The sequence below is a fragment of the Canis lupus genome, chromosome 2 (assembly GCF_048164855.1).
Source record: "Canis lupus baileyi chromosome 2, mCanLup2.hap1, whole genome shotgun sequence".
NCBI classification, from domain to species: Eukaryota; Metazoa; Chordata; class Mammalia; order Carnivora; family Canidae; genus Canis; species Canis lupus.
Genome location: NC_132839.1, coordinates 89361372 through 89387327, shown reverse-complemented (window position 1 = coordinate 89387327; position 25956 = coordinate 89361372). Strand labels below are relative to the sequence as shown.

Below are 25956 nucleotides of genomic sequence, written 5' to 3'. Positions count from 1 at the left end.
GATTCCAAAATTCTTCACCCTTCTAGCTAAATAAATGAAGCTGCATTATTGTTTTACTGTAAGAATTCCCCACACGAGCAAAAGTAAACCAAGATACTCGGCTGAAAGGTAACTTGCAGAAGGCTTGGTAACATAAAATCCCAAATCCTTCCTTAAAAAACGTCTTAACACAGCTTTGCCTTGCTGAATTAGGGGAAGAAAAAAACCACTTTTCTTTCAAGGGCAGTGTTAGGGATTGAACAGGTTTCTTCATGTTCTCCATATTTGAGAAAATTGAACCACTTTGGTCCCAAGTCTCTTACATTCTGAGTTTTGATTGCCTAATTTGTAAAACAATTCAGCTGCCTTGCCAAACTCATGGGTTGTAGTGGAGGGTCCTGGAACCTAACACAGCATTTGGAAAGCTACAGTAAAGAATATATATATAATGATGTCACTTTACATCTCAGGTCACTAATATTTTTCTGCCTGTCACTTTCAAAGCACTAAGACAGAGTAAGAGGAATATTGGTTGGGTAATTATAAGACTAAGAGAACTGAGTTTTAGTTTGGGTTTATCAGTAACTAGCAACTGACCTTAGCACAAGCCCTATAATTTTTTTTTTGAGTTTTATACTCCCTACTTATGAGAGGACCTGACTATCTAATTCGCAAGTCCATTTTTTATTGGTAATAGTTTTTCAATGATCATTTGTTAATTCAATTAACATTTGCTGAGTATTTAATGTGCTCAACACAGTATTAGTCACTGGGGATCAGGATAGAAAAAGGTAAAGAAAAAAACAAGTAGGATGACAAAATCTGGCCAAAGAGGCCAGACAACATTGTTACTCAACCTGGCTGTAAGCACATGGTGACATCTGAGAAAAGATGTGAGACTTGGGAGTCAATATGAAAACAAGATTGGTGGAAAAAAAACACACACACACACAAAACAAAAACCAAGATTAGTCATGAAGCAAACAGACTTGCAAGGTAGACTTAGCTGTGCAGCCATATGCAAGTCACGTTACCTCTCTGGACTTCAATTCCCTCACCTCTAAAATGAATTGCTTAGGGTCATGTAATAATCTCCATGGTCCCTTCTATGACATCCAAGGCAGTCACTGAATGCAACTCTGTATTCCTTATGGCAGTGAAAGAACCAAGTGGTCCAGTTAGGAAAATAAGACTGGGAGCACACAGCCTGGGCTGCGCAGGATGGTACCCACGTAGGCCTGCTGTCCCTCTGCACAGAAGGCACATTCCCTCTCCCAGTCTCCCTCTCCAAAGCATTCCAGTTTGAATGGCCACTTCCAATCATCATCCCGGTAATCAGGCGCATGCACACAAACTGATAAAACAGCAGGAGCAAGGAGGGGATGGACCAAAACATTCTAGGACTCCAAAGTCAAAGAATTAACAACCAGTCTGCTTGATTAGCTAAGGCTTCAGGATGAGTTGGGACAGGATTTTTACCTAGAAGTCTAGAAAGCAGAGGAGAGAGGATTTAGTACGACTTATATAATTATGTTGGACATCAGATTGCTTCCCAGGTCATCCCTCATTTAATTACAAAGCAGTGGTTGCACCTCTGACCTCTTTTGCCCTCAATGTCATATTTAACTTTGTCATCTTCAAGTCTATATTGGTTTTCTCTTCTTTCAAGGGTCTGTGACCGCAATTACTCAGATGCTCTCAAGGTACAGGTCAAGAACAACACAAGTACTGCCTATCTCCCACAGATCTAGTAAATTCCTGCCTCCCTGATTTCAAGAATCTTGCAGTGAACCCCACCTTTAGCACACCATTCTTTTTGCTTTACATTTACTCTTTGGGAAATGTCAGTCATCCCTGACCTTTGCTAGAAGTGACTCCCAAACTGTATTTTAAGCAACTGTGGTGAGCCAGGATATCTCTTGGAATTCAAGGCCTTCTTTCCACAACCTGGACATTGCCAATTGGATACCTACCCCTTGGACACTAAACCTCAATTTCTCTAAAATGCCTATTAGAGTATTTGTTCTAACATTATTACTCATTTAAATGTTTATCTGACTTGAGACCTTGGCATATGTCTTAATGGATATTGGCTCATCAAGGCCTTGTTTCGATTTGAAACAAGGCCCAATAAATACTGTTGAATTGACAAGGCTGTTGCTTTTTTATTCCTGTTCTAATATCTGCCCCCTGCCAACTCTTCTCATCTTTGTCTCTGTATATAGACGATAGATACCTCCAGGATTTCAAAGGTAATTTAAACTTTGTCTTTATGCAATAGACAGACACTGACTCTACAGGGAGCTCAACAGAGAACCATCAGTTGTTCAATTTTCAAGACAAAGCTAACTCAGAACGAGGAGTTTCACAGCCGTATTCCCTTTCCTGTTTGTCTAGCACCAGAGTCTCCCGAAGAGATGTTAGTTCCTAACTTTGCCTTTCTCTTTCTTCTTTCCTGCCAATGACTGTAGACTGACCTCTGTTTGCTTTTCTCCCATCTGTCTTACAAAATCACCCTGTTTCTATTTTCATCTTTGCTTTCCAGCATCTAAACCTCTGAAGCTGTGACCTTTCAAGCAATTGTAGCAATGGTATCAGTGCATCCTCTGATTGAAAAATCAAAGCTGAGCCCATACATGGTATAATTATTCTGTGTGCGCAGGAGTATGTGTCTGTGCTTGCGGAAGACAGATAATTGGATTTCAGATTACTGATAAAAATATGCACATTCCACCTGAGCCCCAGCAGGTTTGTTCTTTGGTTTCTTTTCTTTTTTTTTTTTTTTTCTTTTCCCCTGGGATCCCAGAGAAACTTGAAACTTCAATTCTTCTATGGGCTCTCATCCCTACACACTTGGCTTCTAAGTCCTGCTCCTTCTATCCCCCAGAGGTTTTGAACACATCTCTTCATTTTTTCTCCAGAACTCTGCACTGGCCCACAGTGGACTGCCATTAGTATTCATCTGGCCACTCAGTCCTCAACCAGCTTCCTGCTCCCGATCTTGCCCTCCTCTCTCCATCTGCCATGTAACCAGTTACCATAAAACGAGTTGACTTCTGCCTTCAAACACAGTCAATGATGTTTCCTAGCTTCAAGCATTTCTCTTAAAATTTCAACTGGTTACCAACATTGGAAAATCAGAATATTGTCCATTAAAATGAGATTTCCTGGCTCACAGATTGGGCAATCCTAGGCCCCAATTCTCCCATGGCCACAGTCCACTAGAGCTGAGGAGTGGCTCCCCATTAAGCAAAGAGGAAGGCTGTCCCATTTGCCATAGTCTTCCCCACTCACCATTGCTTGATTCACCTGAGGTGGGGGCATTTATCTTGCATGGATATACCACCAGAGGTACTTCACTCCTTTCCACAGCCCAGCTTGTTCCCGGGGACAGTGGCCATTGCGACTCACAAACTAAGATCCTTACAGATATCGGGATGGCCAAAGATTGATGAGTCAGCATTTAGAGGAGCTCATCTAAGATGTAATCTCCTTACATTTACTTGGGAGTTCCTACAGAGGACATAAAGTTATGCGTAGCTGTCTTTATAGATATTTTGGTTAACATCTTACATTTTATCATAGTATCCCATCTATAATTGGATATGTGGAGTGTAAAGAGAGAAGAAGAAAAACGGTGGACAAGAAAAGCTTAATTTCTTGATAACTCTAAGAAGCACTTTTCTTCTTATTTTCTGGATGGATTACTAGCTCAAGGGGAAAAAAATGAAAGTATCTCAGATCTCTCTGAAATGGAGTTTAACTTAAAACTCTAGTGGCCCAATTCTGCCTCATTTTATCCCCAACTCTCCTTAGAATTTAAGTAGAAATTACAGTTATGCAATGAAGGAGTCTGTGTGCAATATTATAATGAAAATTAATTTGAGATGCATATTGGCATTTTAAATAAACATTCTACTTTATAACAAATGACATTAAAGTTAAGAGAAAAATTAACTTGCTATCACTGCCAATGGCATGTACTTTTGCCATTACCATTCTTTTTAAACAAATTTTTAACATGGCTTCCAATTTTTCCTCACAAATCAGAGTCAAATAATTTTTTCTGCCTCTGATATTGTTTCTAATATCCTACTGATGACAGTGTTAAACAATATATCTGCCTAAAGTAACTAGAGCTGACAATTGAAGCCAGAATATTACAAGCCGTACTCTTACAAGGTATTTGTAGTTACTAGGGCTTTGATTAGAAAGTACTGGGAATTTACAAAAACAAGCATTATTTTATAATAAAAGTGTAGAGGAGTTAAGGAATAGAGAAAGGATTATATAGGATTATCAAGCTTCTTGGACACAACCGGCAAAGGAACATCAAACAAAGGAAGGTTCTGGAAGTCGCTGTTCTTGGAAAAGAGAAATTTGTCAGATATGGGAGAGGAAGGCCCAAAAAGAGTATGTATGAGTAACAAGCTGTAGGAAAACATAAATAACCTGACAAATCACTACTGAAATACCATCCCTGTGCACATCTGGCAAAGGACAGGAAATTTCACGATTTTGTGTGCAAGCAGGAGAATAGTCATGATAGAGACATTGGACTCCCCTTTACCACTGGCCTGTAGTCCCTCTAAGGATGATTTCCCCTTGTTTTACTGCCCTTTAATGTGCTATTTACCTACCTACTTAGAATAGCATTTCATTTGCCTAAAGAATCATCTCAGGAGCTTTACTTTCCCAACTAGAGTTCAGCCGTCAATTTGTATCTCCAGGGAGTTTAAGAAATTGATTCCAAAGTGTGTTGCATCAAACATAATAAAATCATGTTTTTAAGATCAAAGATAACTTTATCAAGAATTTAGAAGGGTTTAAAATATTTCAAATTGAAGACAACTGTAACTGTAAATAAGTTATGGAAATTTTTTTCCTTACTCTTTGCTCAAAGAGCACAATTACCTTTTTTCCCTAAATATGCTTTTTAAGAAGAGCACAGAACTTGAACAGTGGAATTTGAATTCTATGAGGATCTCTCAGCCACATTTAAGACAACTGGCTGCCATCACACTCTTGGATTTCTACTAACAATCAAAAAAACAATTAGATAAAATCTTTTGTTCCTAAAGGAAGTTGGGACCCTGGATCTCAAAGTGGATGTGGTGTGCCACATGCACACCTGAAGTCACATACATTCCCTGTATAGATACATGAATATAGACGCAGACCGGGTTCTGGGACTCAGTCTATAATCATTCCTTCATTTTTCTATAATTTGGAACTGATTCATTTCTTTTCCAGATGGAGAATTTAGATAGTCTATCTTCTTAAATCCTAAGCTATTTCTCACACCCAGTTAACTCCCACCTCATTCTACAGTTCTCAGTATTACAAATGACAACCAAGTCTTCCAGCCCCGAACAAACCATTTGAGAACATCAAAATTAGGGCAGATGTTAGCTGCATTCATTACTTAAGAATGAGTATTTTGCAATCAATTATTCAAGTTTTAGGTCCTAGAATTTATATTATCTCCTTGACAATTATAAAAGTGTTCATGTTAGCTGGGCTTTTCATATTTCAAATATTATGAAATAAAATTTATTTCCTCAAAGTTTTATTTCTCAAGTATAACTATATAGTGGTCTTTAACCTAACAAAATTCATTGGTTTTAAGGATTACCAGACTTTGATAAATTTAAGCAATCATTCAAATTCATAAGTCAAAGTAAATCTTAAAGTCATCTTTAACCCCCTTTAATTTCACATCCAATCCAGTAGCAAATTTCCTTGATTCAGCCTTTGAAATATATCCAGAATCTACTTGTACCGCTTGCGCTGTTACTACCTAGTCCAAAGCCCTCACTCAGTGGCCTCCAACTGGTCTTCTTCCACTCTTGACTGATGAACCATAGTCTAAGTGACCTTTAAAAAAACAAGTAAAGTCACCTTTCTGCTCAAAAATCTGCTCATCACCTTTCTGCTCAAAAATCTGCTCATCACCTTTCTGCTCAAAAATCCCCAACTTGGGGCACCTGGGTGGCTCAGTGGTTGAGTGTCTGCCTTTCCTCAGGTCATGGGGACGGAGGTCCTGGGGTCCTAGGATCAAGTTACATGTGGGGCTCCCCACAGGGATCCTGCTTCTCCCTCTCTCTGCCTCTCTCTGTGTGTCCCTCATGAATAAACAATTTTTTTTTAAATCCCCATCCTACCATCACTTCTATCCTGCCACTTTTCATCCTACTCAAAATAAAATCTCATCTTAGCCATGGCATGCTTGACCTGGCCCCCAGACTACCTCTTTTTCTTTCCCTCTCCCCCCCTACTCACACTAGCCTCACTGAGCATTTTGTTATTCCTTGACTAGACCATACACAATCCCCCTGAGTTTGTTTTCTTTGTATCCTCTTTTGTGAAGTCTTCTTACCCAGATATTGACCTGGATGGCACCCTGATGTCATTTGGGTCCAAAGGTCACCTTGTCTGTAAGGCCTTTCTGACCACCTAATCCAAATTAGCATCTCCATAGTCACCTTCTATTGATTCCAGCTGCTTTGTTTCTTAGGAAGAATTTAGCACATATAATAATTAGCAAGCCTAGTGTCCATATATAGGGACATAGACAGAATGAAGGCCATAGCCAAGACCTCATGAATTCATCCAACAAAAAGTTACTGTTCCTTTGTCCCTGATCTAGTTCTAGATGCTGATATAATTAATGATAAAAGAAATAAATAAAAGTAGCTGGCCCAAGAGACCTTAAATTCTGATCGAGAGAGACAAATAAGAATAAACAAGTAAAATATAATCAGATAATGGCAACTGCTATGGAGACAAAAGCAGGGAAGGGGAAAGGGAAATATGTATGACGTGGGGCCAAAGAGAGGGCTTCTGGTTGTTTGGAGAGCAGGCAGGAAGGGCTTGGGTGAGAAAATGACATGTGAGTAAGGGCTGGATTTGTCTTCATCACTTGTGATTCCCACTCTGATGGCAGCTGTTCAATAGATATTTGAATAAATGAATAAATAAAATTAAGGTAGAATTTCCAAGCACATAAGTGGTTTTCTTCCTCTTTGGGATTGTCAATACCACAACCACCACACTACCACCAACAACAGTAAGAGCAAAAAATGAAGTGTCTGTATTGCTGTTTTTGAGAGAATCACCAAAAAATGTTATGAAGAAAAGTTACCATTCTTTTGCAAAAGCAACCCCGAGTCAGTTTCATATAATTCCTAGGCAGCTTTTAGTAAGTGTACTATCCATATATAAGGCATATGAACCTCACAGATTAAATCGTTTTTAGTTTCGCAAATGGTTTCTCTCAGAACCTGATGGAAAAACTATTTTTTTAAGATTATATATTTATTTATTTATTTGTTAGAGAGAGAGAGAGAGAGGCAGAGGGAGAAGCAGGCTTCATGCAGGGAGCCTAATGTGGGACTCGATCCTGGGTCTCCAGGATCAAGCCCTGCGCTGAAGGGAGCGCTAAACTGCTGGGCCACCCGGGCTGCCCAAAAAACTATTTTAAATATTCCTGGATATAGTAGATAGTGATAGCATTCCACTACCTGCCTGTGGGAGCAGGCATGTGACATACATCTGAACAAGCAAAAATGTGCCATCCCCTCCTCATGTGTCCACGAAAGGGTGTGCCTACAACCCAAGGAAGGATAGTCAGTGCCCCACCATTATTTCTGATGGATGGAAAGTGTCACTTTTCCTTCCTTAACAAGGAAGAAAGCAATGATAAATCTAAGAGTGCTAAAATCCATCTCACCCAGCATGTCGGCAGAACAAGGCTAGTCCCTAAGCAAACTAGCAGCCCGCAAGTATGAGAGTGAGGAGGAAGGGAGAGAAGCATAGGGCAAGGAGAAAAAGAGAAAGAACCTTCATGGCTGAGCAATTAGATCCAACCAACCTGAAGCTATACCCCCATATCTGCATTTGATCTTTTCAGCGATGGAAGGTGAAACTGGTCTCTGAGATTTGTGCCTAATGGGGGCCTATGAACACATTTACAAAAGTACTTAATTATTATAGGTGTCTCCATTTTGCTTGGCAAATGCAAATATTAAAAAAAAAAAACCTACAATTCTCCTGTGCTTCAAGCACAAAGGCAATTAGTCTTCGATTTTGCTATAGTATATGTGACACAGTATATAATTTTCCCCCAGTTAGAAATGCAATAATTCTATGAAACTTTGATTAATAGTGACTTTGTTATGTAATTTGCATCAGATGAATATTTATATCCTGCCACAGACTCATACTATCTGTATATAATAATCCAGAGATGGGTGATAGTCTTCAGCATACCCCCTCATTATGAGATATGACTAAACTGTTTGAATTCCATTTATGTGGTTTCTTAACTTCCATACATCATACTGTAATCTACCCCACACCAAACCAAACTGTTCTCATATATTTGTAAGCAAGATGCACACAATATGTAATAAAGAATTATTTTTCATCAAGAATATTCAATACAATCACTCCATTTTATTTCTGGAACTTAGTGATGCAAACATGTTTTTCCATAATAACCATGGGTTTTTTTTTAAGATTTTATTTATTTATTCATGAAAAACACAGAGAGAGAGGCAGAGACAGAGGCAGAGGGAGAAGCAGGGTCCCTGCAGGGAGCCCGATGTGGGACTCCATCCCAGAACTCCAGGACCATGCCCTGGGCTGAAGGCAGGCGTACTTAACCGCTGAGCCACCCAGGCATCCCAATAACCATGTTTTTTAGAGAAATCTTATTTTTGCATGTGTGGTTTAAGAAAGATTACCACGGCCATGATAATGCCTCATATGAACACATAAATAGAAAATACCCACTTATGTGTCTCCTCTCTACACTGGCAGACTGGAAATCCTGGGATTTCTCCTGTTACTAGATTGGACTGCTTGTGGCTGGGTTACCAGAAAATAGAAGTATTAGAAACAGAGATAAGGGGACCTCCAGGTGGCTCCCTTTGGCTCAGGGCATGATCCAGGGGTCCTGGAATCAAGTCCCCCAGAGGGCTCCCTACAGGGAGCCTGCTTCTCCCTCTGCCTGTGTCTCTGCCTCTCTGTGTGTCTCTCATGAATAAATAAATAAAATCTTTTAAAAAAGAGATAGTTTTTTCTCTTTTTGCAGGGAGCCCGACATGGGACTAGGACTCGATCCCGGGTCTCTAGGATCATACCCTGGGCTGAAGGCAGTGCTAAACCGCTGAGCCACCAGGGCTGCCCCAGGTTTATCAATACATGAGGAAGTAGGAATGTTTATTTCCCACTCTAATATATCACCTTTTATCCATATATCTGATGTTGGGAAAAGGATATGGCTAAAAGGAGGAGCTCCTAAAATCCTTCAGGTTGAGAAACAAGTCCTTAGAGCAGAGATCCAAAGCCACAAGAAGGTAAGTTCACAAAAGCAAATTTTAATTACAGTGAGAGAGAACCCAGAGAAAAGGCTAGTAGACATAAATTTTGAAGCTCACTTCTCCGCTAGATGCGTGCAGGGGCACTAGGAAGCTCAGTTTAGCACATCCTACTTCCAGTGATTTGGACTCTTATAAGGTGATGCCCAAAGAAACTAATTGAATGACTAAAATAAAGTGGTTTGTTTTGTTGTTTTGTTTGTTTTGTTTTAAATAAGAACTTAGTGATGCAACCACATGTCTTATCCCAAGGGGCTATAAGTAGAAACTGATTGTTGTTTATTTCCCACCCCCCACCCTCCTGCAGTCTGATATTTCAACAATTTAAGTCATACCTAAAAGAAACACTCATTCATGAGAAATGAAAAAAAAATCCTAAATAACTAATGAATTTCTTTTCAGATGATGATTCATCCATGTGACTTCTGAAAAGTGGATCCTCACAAGAAACAATGGATGATTCAATTATTTCTTAACTTATTGAGGCTTCATCAGTCACTATTCAGGATCACTTCCATCATCAACAAAAACAAAGGAAGGGTGCGAGGGAGGGAGGGAGAAAGAAGGGGGGGGGGAAGAAAAAAAGGAAAAGCCCAAGGGAAAAGAGATCAATCTCAAACTCCTAACTCAATGTATTGATTTCCAAATTTCATATCAACATATGCCAAATAACGTTATTTTAAAACTACTAGAAAGGTTTTAATCACACACTCATCAAAAATAAAAAGAGCATCTATCTATAAAGTGACTTTGACAAACTTAATAAAAAATAAATCTCAACACAAAAACAAATGCCATGAAACTTGGAAGAATTGTTTCTGAGATGATTGCCGCAGCTGTGTTGTGGTTTTAAATAAAGCTTGCAGAGTTACATTCCTGAGGCCTGGTAATTGAAATAATTTGCTTTTCTACATGTATAAATACATAGTGTTAATCAGCAGCTTAAATTGAAATTGGTACAAATATCATGAACTGAGACTGTTTGCAAATCATCTCTGGATTCAGGCAATTCACAGCAAGTCTTCTCCATTAGCATCACTAATTGAAATTTGTTATGTAAAATTGCTTTCTCCCTAATTCCCTGAGGGGGAGTAGGGTCAAACCAGATGCTGCGTGCTTATTGGGGGAAGAAGCAGGAAGCAGCTCCAGGACCATAGATAAAGTCTGTTGTCCTTTGCCATAATGTCAGTGGGGAGCTGTGGCTCCCATCTGAAGCACAGAGGCCCCCAGATGGAGGCGTTCTGGTTATGGGAAGCCAACGGGGCTAATGCCATCTGATTTAGGAGTTCACAGCTAAAGAGAAGGAATGCTTGATTCATACAGGATACGTAAAAGGAGGGCTAGAGAAATTGAAAAGAAAAAGAAGGTATAGGGACGCCTGGGGGCTCAGTGACTGAGCTCTGCCTTTGGCTCAGGCCAGTGACCCGGGATCAAGTCCTGCATCCGGCTCCCCACAGGGAGCCTGCTTCTCCCTCTGCCTGTGTCTCTGCCTCTCTGTGTGTGCCTCTTACGAATAAACAAAATCTTAAAAAAAAGAGAGAGAGAGAGAGAGAGAAAAGAAAAAAGAAAAAGAAGGTTTGGAATATGCTGACTCTACCCATGTGCAAAAGTCACAACAAATGTGCATCGTCCAGAAATACAGGTCAAACCGTATTCCTGTTTTGGAAAGACCTAAACCTCCCAGTATAATTCTATCTCTATCTGTAGCTCAGCCTGGAATCCTCTATTACATTGCTTTCAGCTTTATCATATAGTGATAACTTGCAGAAGAATTATGTAAGTATGTGTCTTTCTTTCTCGCTAGGCTATGCTAGAAACTGTGAATCACACAGTCTGCCATGATATATTACGAATAATAGAGATGTAATAAATTGATGAATTAAATGTAATGAATTTAGCGCCACGAACTGGGGGGCAGGGGTCATTTAAAAGAATCCATCCAAGGTGGAAGTAGGAATAGGTTTCATCTTTTATAAAAAATGTTTCACCAAGAGTGAGGGGTTGGAGAAAGCAGGCATAGTACCTTCAATCTCAAGTTCTTGATATAAATCACTGGAATCCGAGTTAATTTGCAAATTCCCTACCACTATGTTCTCTGTCTCTAGAATCCAAAATGTGCATGTGAGTGTAATACGGCTTCAACAGCAGAACGACGCTGTTCTAGTTGTTCACATGGGGCCAAGCCACTGGCTAGGTCAAGGCGGGTCACTCCATCACTCCAGGGCCATGATGCCAAGGCCATGATGTGTTTGCTCAAGACAGAAAAGGCAGAGGTGCTGGAGTGGAGAGATGCTTAGCACAAGCCACCGCCAGGCCCCAAATTCCCACCTTCAAAAATGGCTCTCCCCAAATCAACTCACATAAGTAAAGACCCCCTCAACAGCAGAAACCATAGTTCTGCGAGTCACTCAAGTTGGAGGACAGTGTCGTCCTAAAATGAATCTTCTTACCCAGATCAATGATCTTAACTTTGCAAGGCCATGTTTTCTTCACAGTGAGGGAAGAAGAGAAAGGCATTTGTGCCTTTTTATAGTGATGGCACAAATTTTTAAGTGTTCCAGTGATTTTGAAGAATCCTTTCAGGTCATTCTCTCTAATAAGTACATCTGCTTATATGTCCGCCTGACCTTAGGGTGTGTGTGTGTGTGTGTGTGTGTGTGTATTTTTAAAGATTTATTTATTTATTGGAGAGAGAGAGAGAGAGAGAGAGTGAGGCAGGGAGAGACAGAGAGGGAGAGGGAGGAAAAAACTTTAGGGGCTCCACCTCAGAACCCTGAGATCACGACCTGACCTGAGAGTGGGACGCTTCCACCCAGGTGTCCTGCCTCACCTTAGTTTTTAAGTCATCCTTCGTTCTTCATAAAAGCATGAGAATCATGTGTCCAGCCAGAAAATGTCTTCCTACCTACAAGCCTTGCATTGTTCTAGGGATACTCAGAGGGGAAGGGAACATGAGCCCTTCTGGCCTCCGAATTCCTGTGGATGACATGGCCAGGTGCATCCCCCCAACTTAAGTTCCTGCAGGCTGACATTTGAACACATCCGTTCCTAACTGCCCTCTAAGAAAGCAGCAAAGGTCAGCGCACAATGAAGCGAGACTGTCAAAACGGCACCATTTCCATGAACCCAAATTCATCTTCTCAAGAGGCTGTGTAGGCTTGGAATTGAATCAATCACATGAGTTTATGCCCTAACTCTGCTACTGACCACAGCTATGACATCTCGGCCAGAAGAACTCATTTGTACACTCCTTGGATTCTTTGGCAGCAAAATGGAAACAAGAACGGTAGCATCCTCATCGGGTTATTACAGAGATTTGATGGTTGACTCTAAGGCCCTTGGAACAGGATCTGACTCACCCAGGAAGTACTAATCGTTATGACTGAATTTAGTTCAATTTTCTCAGAAAACACAAATGTGCTGAAATCTTTAAAAGCACAGGTAATTGGCTGCTGATTGGGTGCTAAGGAGAATCCATCTTGAAACACACCCCACAGAGCTTAGTTTGCAAAAGAAATCTGCAAAAGCAGAGTGCTATAGAGCATGGGGTGACCTCATGTCACCCTCAGAGTACAGCGCCATAAAGACAGATGATCAAAGCCAATGGGAACCCAACTTTCTTTGCCAGTATATTTATACAACAGGTTGACAGCAAAAGGTGTTTACAAAACATGTTGACAGCAAGAAGAGTATTTGTTAAAATGTTCTAATGGGGAGAACAAGTAGGAGTCCCAAAAACTATCTGAAGGGAAGCAACTCTTTGCTTCCTTAAAGCACTGAAAACCCTGTCACTGAAAGTGCCCTCAGATACTTCAATCTTCTCGAGTCACAGTTTTCTTTAATATCCAAGCGACATGAGTCTGTTTGCCTGGCGAAGTCCAGCATTGCTGCTGTTATTTCTGAGCATTGCTGCGGGAGGTGGCCTACATTTTCTTGTTACTTCTAACCCCATTTCGTCTCCGAGCTAGAACCTCAGTGACCCTGCCCTCCATCCTCCCTTCCTGCGGGTGCAGAGCTCAGCCAGGGCGGAGCGCTCCTTCTCCCTTTACAGGCCCAGACACCAGCGGTCCCTGGATGCTGGAAAGGATGCTGTGAGGGGCAGGGAGGGGCAGGGGATGGGGGTAGGGGGTAGGGAGTAGAATCTAAACCAACCCCCCTCCAAAAAAGAAATTTAAACTGTGTTCTCTGGTACATTTCCTCTCTCTCACTGCCTATTCCCCTCAGTAAACCTCAGCCTGCTGCCTTGGGCCACTATCCTAACGACCCTCCTAGTCCTGTATTTCCTTGTGTATCCAAAGGCCCAGACTTTGCTCAAACTGCCAGGGGTCTGTCTAAATTAACTGTCACTTTATGATGCAAAATAATGTGGCTCTTGCCCTCTTACCCTCTCCCTTTGGGAGCTGACCTTTCGGGGTTTACCTTTGTATAATCCGAGGTCCTTTAAGGCTTTTGGCAAATAAAAGAACAATTCTTTCCATGAACAAATTATGTTTTGTTTTGTTTTTTTGTAGGGTGGAAAATATAAATTTGATGTCTACAGGACTCTCTGGATCTCTTTATGGATACACAGAAGTAGACAGACAGACATAGACACACACACACACACACACACACACACACACACACGATACCTGGTTTAGAACAAGGCATTCTAGAAGTGACCGAAGCATATTAAACATTCTAAGGGTTTGAGCAACCCTGGATGAGAATCAGGGAGTGCCAAACTGTGGGTGGTTGGGAGCACCCCCGGACCAGGGCTGCACAGAGACTTCCCTTGAGGAAAGGCAGGAGCAGAGCAAGGAAATTCTTAACTGGCTGTAGTTTAAACCCGAGTGGGCTGTTCCTGATTGGCTGCCCTTAGGTTTTGCTTTTGTAACCCCGAGGCATTCAGACACTTCGATCTGGGATCGCTTACATTAGATCCAACTCAGTCTAATGGCCTTGTTTAACTGATTGAACAAGGAGTTTAAATTAAAAAGATAGCACGCCATGGATACACTGTCCTCTTAAACATGTGGACTTTTTCGTCGGCCAGATCTGGGTACCTACCCCAGGCCTACCATGCACCTGCCACGTGTCCTTGGGCAAGTCTGGAATGCATTTCCTCACCTGTAAGAGAGGTAACCATACTTGCATATCATTGGCAGGGTTAAATGAGATGGTACATGTAATTAGTATACTGTATGGGTCAAAGTAAGCATTTGTAAAAAAAAAAAATAGCTAATGAAATTTAAAAAGAAATAAAATAAAATAAAATATAAAATAAAATAAAATAAATAAAAAGAAATAAAATAAGGAGAGGTGACAACAAAACATATGGGGAAGAAGACAAAAGCAATGAGAAATGGGGATACCTCACTTCTTAGCTGCATCCGCCTCTCCTGGGAATCCCTACAGCCCCCAGGAAGGGGGCAGCCAGCAGGGCCCAGCAGATAATGAGAGAGGAAGGGTTGATACTTGGTTACTATCCATAAGGTTGTACCAGAGGTTTAAAGTATTTCTGAACTGCTTTCGAGCCGCTGTCCTGGTGACCAAGAATAAAATCCTGTCTAGCCCACCTACATTATTCTTTCCCCTGGGACCTTCCCATATTTCAGAAACCAAAGGTGAAGGCCTGGCCTTCCTGCTCAGGGCTTCTGAGTCCCCACTCCAGCGCTGTGGGCCGGCATCTGTCCTACCTGACTGCCGCCTGTGCATGTTGTTAAATTTTATTTTTATTCTTCTCACTAAAGGCAGAAGGGACCCAGAGGTTAAAGAGAACCAGCAGGAAGTGCCCTATTAAGTGTCTGACTCTTGATTTCGGCCCAAGTCATGATCTCAGGGTCATGAGATTGAGGCCTGTGTGGAGCTCTGCACTTGGGGGAGGAGGGGGTCTGCCTAAAAAAATTCTCTCCCTGTGCCCATTCTGCACTCACATGCATATGCCTCCTCGCTTTCTAAAATAAACAAATAAACAAATGTATCTTTAAAAAAGAGAAAGAGTCAGCTGGTATTTCCACCTTTGCAGGTAGGACTATATTCGTCACTCCAGGTTAGGTATAGAATCGTAAAGCAATGGCTAGTGAAGCAAATGAGATATTTTTGTACCTTACGAGCTTGCAGAAGGGAGGAAGGCAGGGAGGATGCAAGAGAGGGAGAGAAATTCAGAAACCATTTGATGGGAGTTACCTTAAGATGGAACAAAGGAGGGATTCAATTACGGCAATCCATCCCCTATGTCTGTGTCTCACAGAACACGCGCACAACCACCACACTTGATGATTTAATTCATTTCACCCAGATGGGCACTCCTGAGGAGATAATCATACTAAGAAAGCTCTCTTAGGAATGGTTAAAGATAGTAAAGTTGTAAAGTTTCATTATTTCTAACTGAAGGACAGATGTATCATCAACTTTTCTATGAAGCAGATAGAGAACACATCCATGTAACTGTCGCAGACGTAAACGTAACCTATTTCTTCACTTCACCACTGTTTCTCATATTCCACTTGGAAGTAGTCTGGAGTTTAAAACTCAGTCATGTGTGATTTCAAATATGCCCCGTTAGCTTCACGGTTCAAACACAGATGCATAGATACCATTAGTGAAAATCTCCAGAAATGCGAAGCATGGCAAGGCATCCACCATCTTACGTGTATATTTCCACTGTCGCTGTCCAAAACCTGATAAAAGTAGGAAGAAGAGAGAATCACGCCTAATCCCCAAAAAGTGATGATTCCTTTGAGTGTTTAGACCCTTGAATAATTTATCCAGCAAGGATTTTGAGAGCCTTCTGGGTGGGAGAGAGTATATACTTGAAGGGACCTTATCTATTATTACAAAGGCTTCCTCTCAAGGAAAAGAAGTGGTACTACACCTGAAAGACGTAGTGGCCAACCAGGGCTGCGGAAAGGGCCCCTGCCCCCTGTCCATGCTGCCATGAGGGCTCATCCAGTCCTTCACACTTCTCTGCTGCACCCAAGCGAGGCCTGAGAGTCTACCAAGAGAATGATGCAAGGACAGTGTTGTCAGTCCATTAGAATTAAAAGAAGCTACGTCTTAGAGCTAGCTAAGACATCTTTAATAACTAACACGGTACCTGGCACAAAACGGTCCCTGAAAAAGTGTCTGGTGAAGGAAGGGTTCACCGATATGGGACAACCTCTTTGAACATAGAAACAGCCTTACCAACCACAAGAAAATTATAAATAAGACCCACAGGATCCTTTGTTGAGAGCATCCCTGTCACAGAAAGAAGTCCTGAAGTGAACTCTGTAAACAGATCAATAGAAAGTTTCAAATGAATAGGTCTTGGAGGAGTAATCCCTGGCAGCTGAGTGAGAGATTGAGCAGGTTCCAAGAAACACAGAGAGCATTCATCTTTGAGCAGACTACCTGGCCACTTAAGGAAGAGGGAGAAAGACAAGGCTGGGAACCATTGTCAAGTTAGTTGCAATTTCCGCCTCCCCGTCACGTGGGTTCTGTGTGTTCAAACAAGGTAAGGTGCTGGCTAACCTCTGTCTCCACTTGCAAGGTAAGCTCCCTGGGCTTTGGTGAAGCTATCTCACATTTACCATGACTAAGGAGTTCAGCCACGAGAAGGAACAGCACCATTATCCCAGGGGAGCCTTCCAACCATATAATTTGGTAGAATTCTTAGTGCTGAATGGTTATGTCCCACTTAATTCAAATGTGCCCACGTGTATGTCTAAGGCAGGAATTATTTCTAGGAGCCAGCTTTCACTGTCAGGGCAGCTTCTTGTGACTACGCTAATCCTTATGGCACTCTCCTTCTCTGAATTCCTAAATGCTTCCTACGGGATTTTGCTGACTAATCTCTGTTGGACTGTTCGGATCCAATCCCTATCCTTCCCCATCCTGTTTTGCAAGACTGGCCATATAGATGGCTTTACCTGGCTTCCTGAGCTTCCTGATCCTGCTGGTGGCTTTTAGATTGGGTGGAGACGGAGGTGAGGATGTGTGTTTCCCGGGCTTCCCCCCACAGAGCAATGAGAGTGTCTGTGCCCCTCCAGACAAGGCTATAACTCCAATCAAGAGGCATTTCCCCACAGCGACAGCTGGAGCTCACTCTCTCCAGGTTCCAGAAGTGGCTTCCTGTCCTCCCTCAGCGAGGCACCCTTCTGTGGCAGCCTTACCCACATACTCATAAATGGTCCTTGAACTCTCTTCTGTTTTGTGCCAGGATTCTAATTGATATACATAGATACCACCACATTTGGCATTTGTTTTTACTGCCTTCTGGTATTTTCCATTTGAGACAGATATATATAATTTCTAACTTAACTGTACTTCCCTGAGACAGGAACTAGGTCATATCCTCTAGACATCATAAGAGTTAAACTGAGTTCAGGATTTGACATAATTCTTGAATTCTTGTTGCTAGGAAGGGAGCATATCTGAGCAGAGTTTTAACAACCAATAATAACAATTAAAATTCGCTAAGCACTCACTATGTGGCAGGCAACTGGGACAGGCAATATCCATAGAACTCTTAATTTCCATATCTTGCAAGTCATATAACATTATTCCTGTTTTCAGGAAATGCAATCTAGGCTAATATGCATCTTTTAAAAAGTAGGAAGCCGTAGGGCCAACATGCAGATGTGGCCATCGGACACCTGAGTTCGGGGCTCTTTACCAGGATTGGACATCAACCCTCACAAACGAAGTGGGAAATTCCTGTTCTGATGAAGCAATCACTGTAAATGGAGCTGCCTCCTCATTAGGTACAGAGTCACCAAGAGCCAACAGTGACACAGGATTTAATTCTGGAACTCAACTCAAGAAAAAAATATGCAAAAATGAGTGTTCCTATGCATTATATATTTTTTTCATCTATCTTCTCACATAGCACTTTTCAACCATAGTCTCTGGTGATTTGGGCATGTGGCATTTAATACTCTCTATCTCTATCCTGTATGTTGTATTAAATATTCTATATTCCATTAACAGCGAATATTACTTGCACAGTGTCTAGTATATTGTAAGCACTTAATAAATATTTTAATCAGTTAAGTTGTTATAGAGCCTTTTTGCCATAAATAATCAACACCTGAATTCAGCATTTGGAGAAAGAACATCTTATCATTCTCAGCCAAATAAGAGTTTTGATTATTTGATGCTGAAAAGGGAAACATAGCAAATTTTCAGATGAGTGTAATTGCACACTGGTAATTACACAGGTCTGATTTCATTATAGTAAATGCTAATTTAATGTCTGATTCACTTTCCTAACTGGCACGAAAAATGCTTTTACTTCACATGAAATATTAGATCATAGGATTCAGAAAGAAAATACAAGTCTGTTGACTCAGGGGCATTTGAGGATAAGCAAAGGACATTTAAACTATGGTTTATGTAAAAAAAAAAAAGAATTTAGAAAAAAAAAACAACTTAAGTTCTGAAGAGTTTTTGAACCATGGACCCCTTTTGTAGTTTTATGAAGCATATGGACCCCCTTCTCAGAACAGTGGTTTTAAATAAATAAAAGTCATTATAAAGGGAACTACTTATATTGGGGGAAACTATCAAAACATTACAGGAATAGTTTTTTTGATATAGAAATATACTTCACTGTAAAAATATTAGCTGTCAATATGTAGAAATGTGTCCAGTAACTACAGGAATTGTTCATCAAATCTGCAAAAATGACAATATGATATTATGATTATGATTTCTGTATGATTCCATCAGTCATGGAGCTGCACACAATTTCTGTGGTTCATTGCTTTTACCCATAAGGGAAGGACTTGCTAATTTATAGTTAGCTGGAAGTTAGTAAAATATTCTGTTGGTGGATCCAGGTGAAGAAACCCTGCCACAGCAGAGCTTTAAAAGAGGAAATAGAGTAACCAGAAATAGAGGAAGGAGGAAAAGATTTCCTTTCTCCAAAACCAAGCCGAGAGAAAGTAAGAACCGTTCAAGCGGAATTACTTTTAGAGCCAAATATACCCTTGCTCCACAGAATAAAATAAAATGCTATTTTTAAACAATAAGTTAAAATAGATTTCAAGCAGACTGCCTCATGAAAGTCTTTGAAAAAGAAACATATTGGATTTTTAAGTGATTGACAGCATGGAGCCACTTTTAATTTTTCGAATGTATATTTCATCATAAAAAGTGAGTGAAAGTTCAAAGGAAAAAATGGTAGGACTACTCATTTATTTGATATTCACGATAAAAGCAAATATGTTCTGTCCACTGGGAGCTTGAATCTGGATTAGTAGCATTAGTGCACTCCCAAATCTGTAGTGATGTCATAGGCCATGTGCAGACCGATTCATCTGTTAGCAGCCAGTCACCCTCAGACAGACACCATTCCACAGCTGGATTTGCATCAAATGGATTAAAGATCAGCAAAAAACACACTGGCTAGGATCAAAATCAGCACACTGAAAAGTAACTCCAGTTTAAGCGAACACTAAGTTATCGTTCTAATTAAGGTGTAACCAAGTGCCAAGATCTGTCACATGGGGTCCTGCTAGAATGGATCAGAGGGATCCATAACAAAGAGGGAGTGCCTGAGTCACTTCCTCACACAAGCTATTGGTTACTGTAAAAAGAATAAGAATAAGAATAAGAAGGAGAAGGAGAAGGAGAAGGAGAAGGAGAAGGAGAAGGAGAAGAAGGAGAAGGAGAAAAAGAAAGGAAGAAAGATCAAAATGGAGTGGCTCATGCTTGGCCCCATGTTACCAAAACGACACTGACTTCTAGTTTCAGCTCTCCCAGAAATGGAATCTCATATCAAGCAATCAGGAATCACCTGATCCACACTAGTTACATAACCTGCCTGCCCCCTGCTGTCTCCTAAAGGGAAATGGCCTTGCCAAAACCAACCTACTTTTTCACCTAGTGTAACTTCCTTGTTCCTGCTCCCTTCTGCCTACAAAAGTCTTTCCTTTGGTACAGACCTTGGAGCTCTTTTGTATCTGCTAGACTGGACGCTGCCCAATTCGAATCCATTTTTGTTCAAATGAACTCTTAAAAATGTTAATGTGCTTCAGGTTACCTTTTAACATTCCCTAGCCACCCTAGGGAATGTGCTTTGTGTCTCAGGTTTATTCTCCTAACTTCCCCCTCTTTTCCATGTCCCAATGTTCAACTGTCAAACCAGAACGTTGGAGGTTCTTGACCTAAAGTAGAGTATTTCTTTAAATATTTTATTTATTTGAGAAAGAGAGAGCGAATGAGCAGGGGGAGGTGCAGAGGGAGATAGAGAAGCAGACTGCCTGCTGAGCAGGGAGTGTGATGCTGGGCTCAATTCCACGGCCCTAAGATCATGACTTGTGCCAAAGGCAGATGCTTAACTGACCAAGCCACCCAAGTGCCCCCCTAAAATAGGGCATTCTTAATACAAATCACTAATCCACTCAGTCACTAGATGTTCTTTGGCCCTGATTCTATTTCATTCCCCTTCTCCTTTTAAAAGAATAGCTCTTAGGCAGGAAAATTAGCCCAGCAAAGATGTAGGGTCTACAAAGATATCTCCAAGTCACTCAATCTTACAGTGGACACTGAGGAATGTTCTGGGGTTGCAGGCAAAGAACTGGACCTCAGAACAAATAGGATGTTGTAGGAGAGCATTGAGAGACTTCCTGAGAAAGTGCAGGTAAGAGGATCCCAGAGGCTCTAACATGGGGACATGAGGGCCATGGAAGCTTGTGTTTCTGTTTGGACGGTCACCATGCTCCCTGCTCAAAGCTCTCTGTGTACAGAACAGTTTGTGCATCTGGTGCCTCTATTAATTAAGCTTGTACAGTTACCACCATTGGTTGGCATTTTGTAATCTACCATATTCCTTCTTTTAAGAAGCACAGACCTGTCCCACAGATTCAGGTCCTGGTCTCTCCTAGCTAACCCTAGTGATACCCAAGATGACAATGAGCAATGTTTTCAACACTTCCATTTAATAAAATTACTATTTTAAAACTTAGGTCAGTCATTCTTTAAGCCACTTCTATATTTAAATCAATTATTTGGTTTTCTTTTTTGTTCTGGACAACACAAATATGAGGACTCACAGACAGTATAGTAAATTCTGGTCAGATAGGCCTAATGTTCCTCCCGAACCACGTGAACCTCAGTACCCTAATTTCTCCAAAAGGGACAGTGATCATCATTAAAATGAAGTGAGGAGATTATAAGGAAGTTAGCCTAAAACTAGGCAATGGTTCCTTAAGTGGGAATTCTTGGACTGATGGTGTTCCATGGTGATGCTTTCTTGTATCTGTGATTAAATTGAAAGGAAAATATAATGAGGTTTTTCATAAGGCGAAAATTTATCTAATTAAAGTATTGCTTCTTATTCTCAGATTATGATGTACTGCCCACATTTTAGGGCAGAGCTCTTATATATATATATATATATATATATATATATAAAATCATTATGATTATAGATGAGGTTTTTTTATTCCTTACTCCTGATATATTTTGTGTTGCAAAATGAAAATAGGAGCCTATGCCATGCTATGACTCACTCTCCACTTAAAAAAAAAAAAAATTGCACATCTCAGGAGTGCCTGGCTGGCTCAGTTAGAAGAGCATGCGACTTCTGATCTTGAGGTCATGAGTTCAAGCCCCATATTGGGTGTAGAGATTACTAAAAAAAATAAAATAAAATAGTAAACTTTAAAAAAAATTGCACATCTCCAAAAGTAGAGAAGTCTGAAATGCCCAGATCTTAGCTATGATGTAGAACAGATTCTGAGAATAGCTGAGCTCTGAGTTTGTTTTGAAGCCCATAGGAGTCATTGTGAAACTGAGCAAACACCATATATTAGCAATGTCTGTCGGCCCTACTCCTCCTCACCCCTCAGCAGCCTCTCCCTGTCCGAGGGCTTCAGCTTGTGAGCTGCTCCTCCAAGACCATCAGGTGCTGATGTGACTACCATGTCCTCTGCCTTCAGGTGAGCTTGGCTGTAGAATAAAGGGTTCTCCTGCACTTAGGCTTCTTGACCAGCTTTCTTCAACTCAGTGGATTGACTTCATTTGTTTCTTATTTTTTTCTGAACATTTAATTACTACATGCATATTTTAAAAGATTTGGAAAACACAGAAGAGTACAAATAAAGAAAACAGAAATCATCTGTAACTCCGCCATTCACAATCAGTGTTGCCATGTGAGGTTTTTTTTTTTACCCTTTGATAATTCATATATTCTTCTTAGGAGGCATAATTTAGATCATGCTTTATGCATAGCTGACTATCCTGCTTTTTTTTCTTTTTTTCTTTTTCATTTTTAAAAAGATTTTATTTACTTATTCATGAGAGACACAGAGAGAGAGGCAGAGACACAGGCAGAGGAAGAAATAGGCTCCCTGCGGGGAGCCCCATGTGGGACTGGATCCTGGGATTCCAGGATCACGTCCTGAACTGAAGGCAGATGCTCAACCACTGAGCCACCCAGGTGTCCCATCCTGCTTTTCTTAAACAAAGATGGCCTTGAGAGACTTCTCATGTTATTAAGCATTCTCTGAAATCATGTGCTTAATGACCATAAAATGTTTCAGAATATAATATTTTTTTATTGTTTAAAAATAGCCTAATGTAAATCTTTGTTTATAAATCTGTGTGAGAAAATACAAGTATCTCTGCAAGCAAATTAGTAGAATCACTAAGCCAAAGGGTATGGAATTTTAAGGTGTTCCATGTAGCCTCCCTACTTTGTTTGGACTCCCAAATTTGCATCTTACTATCAGTGTAAGAATGCCAGTATCTCCAATATTTGTTCTAAGTCTTTACCACAGTTCATTTGAAAACTGGATAGTCAGCATCTAGCTATTTTTATGTCTTCATCTTAAAAACCTACTGAGGTTGAACACTTCTGGTGTTTATGAGTCATGCCTGTAGTTTGGCCACTGTTCCACAGTTGACTTAAGTCTTCTCAACAAAATGTTTCTCTACCCTTTCCTCAGGGAGGGGGAAAGAGGAAGAGAAGCTGATATTAAGAACTTACTATACGGTATGCATACAAGTGTATGCCCATATTGTAGTAGCTCTGGTCATGATGCTCTTAGGCAATGGCCTAGGCTCCTTAGTAAACAGGCCAGAATCCAAACTTAGGTGTGTTTGTCTCCAGAATCTTGAGCTTTGCTATATGGTCCATCTCAGGAAGGCGGTCATCATGTGCAACTTAACAATCACTCTGTAGTTTTAACCTTTTACTCCTTAAATGGATTTACCAAAGATCCAAGTAAGCCAAAAGTGCCCCCCCCCCCAAAAAAAAAGAAAAAAAAAAGAAAAGAAAAGAAAGAAAAGAAAAGAAAAAAGAAAAGAAAAGAAAAAAGAAAAGAAAAGAAAAGAAAAAAGAAAAGAAAAGAAAAGAAAAGAAAAGAAAAGAAAAGAAAAGAAAAGAAAAGAAAAGAAAAGAAAAAAGGAAAGGAAAGGAAAGGAAAGGAAAGGAAAGGAAAGGAAAGGCAAGGCCATACTCAACAGTAGTTTTCCATTACTTCCTTTTCCAAGGATACCTGCTTCTTTGTGTGGGAATTTGTCTGATATCAAATTGTTAAACCGTATTTTTTTTTAAAGTGGTTGATTTTTCAACCACTATTGTTTGTTATGGTATTTTAAAAAGTCTCTAAATTCCCAATTCCCTAGCTTTCTTCTGAAAGAAATCCCTTTATTTCACTTTAGAGAAACCCTGCTGCCCTCTTTTGACTACTATTTGTCTTGCAAATGTATTAGCCATTTGTTTTTCACCAAAGACATCATTCGAAGAGAAATTAACTTATATCAAAATATTGCAAAAGAATAAAAGTACCGTCATAATCTGGCCAAGAAAATGCAGCCAACTATTTTTTTAAAGATTTTATTTATTTATTTATGATAGACATGGGGGGCTGGGCAGAGACACAGGCAGAGGGAGAAGCAGGCTCCATGCTGGGAGACCGAAGCAGGACTCGATCCCGGGATTCCAGGATCGCGCCCCGGGCCAAAGGCAGGCGCTAAACCACTGAGCCACCCAGGGATCCCCAACTATTTTTTCCTGGCATAAAGACCTTCAACTGTATGTAAGGTTCAGGAGATGAATAGGAGGGCAGTGAAAGGGAGATGGTACTTCAAGCAAAACGAATGATATTATTTTCAAATAATAAACTAATAACGATGATTGAAACATAGTCTCAAAACTGTTCAGGAAAATATCCTATTATAACTAGGTCACCATCTTTGGGTTTGCAAGGGCTTCTGACCTGGTAACTATATTGACCTTATAACTATATGACATTATGGTGCTAGAAATAGTATTAAACCATCTGATTAGTGTCTAATATGTAAAGTTAAGAAGCAGCACAATATCCGGGTTGGTGCAAACTGCCCGAACCGAAGTAAACACTTGAACTCATTTAGAGATCTTACATTTTCTACGCGTGGTTTGTAGGTGATGGCCACTACTGTGACAGTTTCCAGAAAGTATCGCCATTCGGCTTTAAACCCTGGGGCTGGGCTAAATCGCCAGGGCCCAGTGTTGGCTCAGGATCTTTCTGCTGCTTCATATAACACGGACAGAGCTCATACAGATCTCGGAAACCGCCCATTCATTGGCCACAAACCATGGCCCGTGACCATGCAAAGGCATATGTAAAACACGGACAGGCCTGCACACTCATAGGAAAAGGCTGACGCAGATTGGAATCAACTAATTGACTAACGTTTATGCAACGGACATTGCATCTACCACTTTTACAGTTAAGTGTCCTCCCTTGTTCATATAAAAACTACTAAGAGCTATAAGTATAGTACATATGCGAGGTGCCCACTTGGCTCTTCAGAATTATTGCATAGTTAGTAGACATCACGGGGGGGCGGGGGAGCGCTGAACTGACCAGATGAACAACACCTGCTCATTTGATGCCCAGCTGCCCCGTCCGTGGCATTACTGCCTCGCCTGCGAGAAAACGAAGGCTCAGAGAGACTGGCTCACTTGCTCAGTATCACACAGCACTCAGATCCAGAAGGTATGACTTGAGTGGCCCCTCAAAAAGGTATAAGAGAGCAGTAGAGGGTGAAAGGAGGGGTTTCACAAAATTACAAAGGGTCTCACAGATATCATGTCTTGAGACTTCTTTGGTCTCTAAGGCGGGAGGGGAAGATTGAGAAGCAGCATTTCAAGGAGAAGAGGAGATGAGCCTGTGAAATCGGGATGTGGAGACAGAAGCCATCGTAGGGAAGAGGAAAAGCCTGCAGGGGAAGGAAGGGAAGCGTGTAGGAGAGTGCGCAGAATTAAAATAGCAGCTGGGGAATTGCGCCAACAGGCAGCCTAGAGGAGTCCCTCTCAAGCGGGGCGCCTGGCTTCTGCGGGAAGGCTGCAGGGGCTGAACCAGCGGGGATTTGGGGAGCCTCCTCTCCCCCTTCTGTTTCAGGGCCGGGGCAGCTCAGGAGCCAAATGGAACGGGAGCCCCGTCGGGGTTGGTCCTTCCGACAAGGTCTCCAGGACCTTGCACCAGGGATGAGCAGATGCTGCAGATGGGAGCCACACCTCGTCGATAAAGACGAGAAGGAAAAAGCTCAACAGAACGCTTTATTTTTTTTTAGATTTTATTTATTTATTCATGAGAGACACAGGCAGAGGGAGAAGCAGGGTCTCTGGGGGGAA

The 25956-nt window shown here is 41.1% G+C and overlaps 1 protein-coding gene across 2 annotated transcripts in view; it reads right to left on the bottom strand.

Annotated features, from left to right (window-relative positions):
* KCNIP4 (potassium voltage-gated channel interacting protein 4) overlaps positions 1-25956 on the bottom strand; it is a 1119488-nt gene that overhangs the window by 1031116 nt on the left and 62416 nt on the right. The window lies entirely within an intron of this gene.